This window comes from Crocuta crocuta, unplaced genomic scaffold (assembly GCF_008692635.1).
Source record: "Crocuta crocuta isolate KB4526 unplaced genomic scaffold, BGI_CrCroc_1.0 scaffold143, whole genome shotgun sequence".
Lineage (NCBI taxonomy): Eukaryota > Metazoa > Chordata > Mammalia > Carnivora > Hyaenidae > Crocuta > Crocuta crocuta.
Window position 1 is genome coordinate 3,688,308 of NW_027529175.1, and position 532 is coordinate 3,688,839.

Here is a 532-nt window from a genome sequence, read left to right on the forward strand (position 1 = left end):
AGAAAAGAATTAGCTGCCAAAGGAAACCTATGTGGCAGAAGCCGGGCCGGACGAGGGGCAGCGTGGCTGAAAAAACCATTTGAAGGATGAAACCCTCAGTGAACATACCATAGGGGGAAATATTGATCCCTTTGAAAATAAGCTCAGTAAAATGAAAGTGAAAACAAAACCCATAAAGCAGAAACAGGTTAACCACACTCAAACGACCAACTAAGAAATGAAATGAACGTTGTTAGGAGTTAACCTGGAAAATCGGAGTCTTGAAACTTACATGGTGGCGATGAAGTTCTGAAAATCAACCAGGGCTCCGAGGGCTGGGCCAGGCATCCCGCTGTCTCTCGTGGCTCACGCTGTGTCCCCACCGAGCCTCGTGCTGACCCCAGCGCCCGGGGCTCCCGGAGATGTGCACAAGCTCTTTCCTCCTTCCCGCAGCGGCACGGACCCAGGCACTGTCCGCCTTCCCGGATAGAGGGACCTGATGGCAAAGAGAGGCGTGGCCCTCCTCAGGGGCCCCCTGGGAGGGGGCTGGGGT

General features: G+C 54.1%; 1 long non-coding RNA gene across 1 annotated transcript in view; it reads right to left on the reverse strand.

Annotated features, from left to right (window-relative positions):
- Positions 1-280: 280 nt before the first annotated feature.
- The window catches only part of LOC144226459 (uncharacterized), a 4,178-nt gene continuing 3,926 nt past the window's right edge, over positions 281-532 (reverse strand). Inside the window, exon 3 of the long non-coding RNA XR_013333645.1 lies at positions 281-475. This is a non-coding gene — a long non-coding RNA (uncharacterized LOC144226459). The remainder of the gene's footprint in view (positions 476-532) is intronic.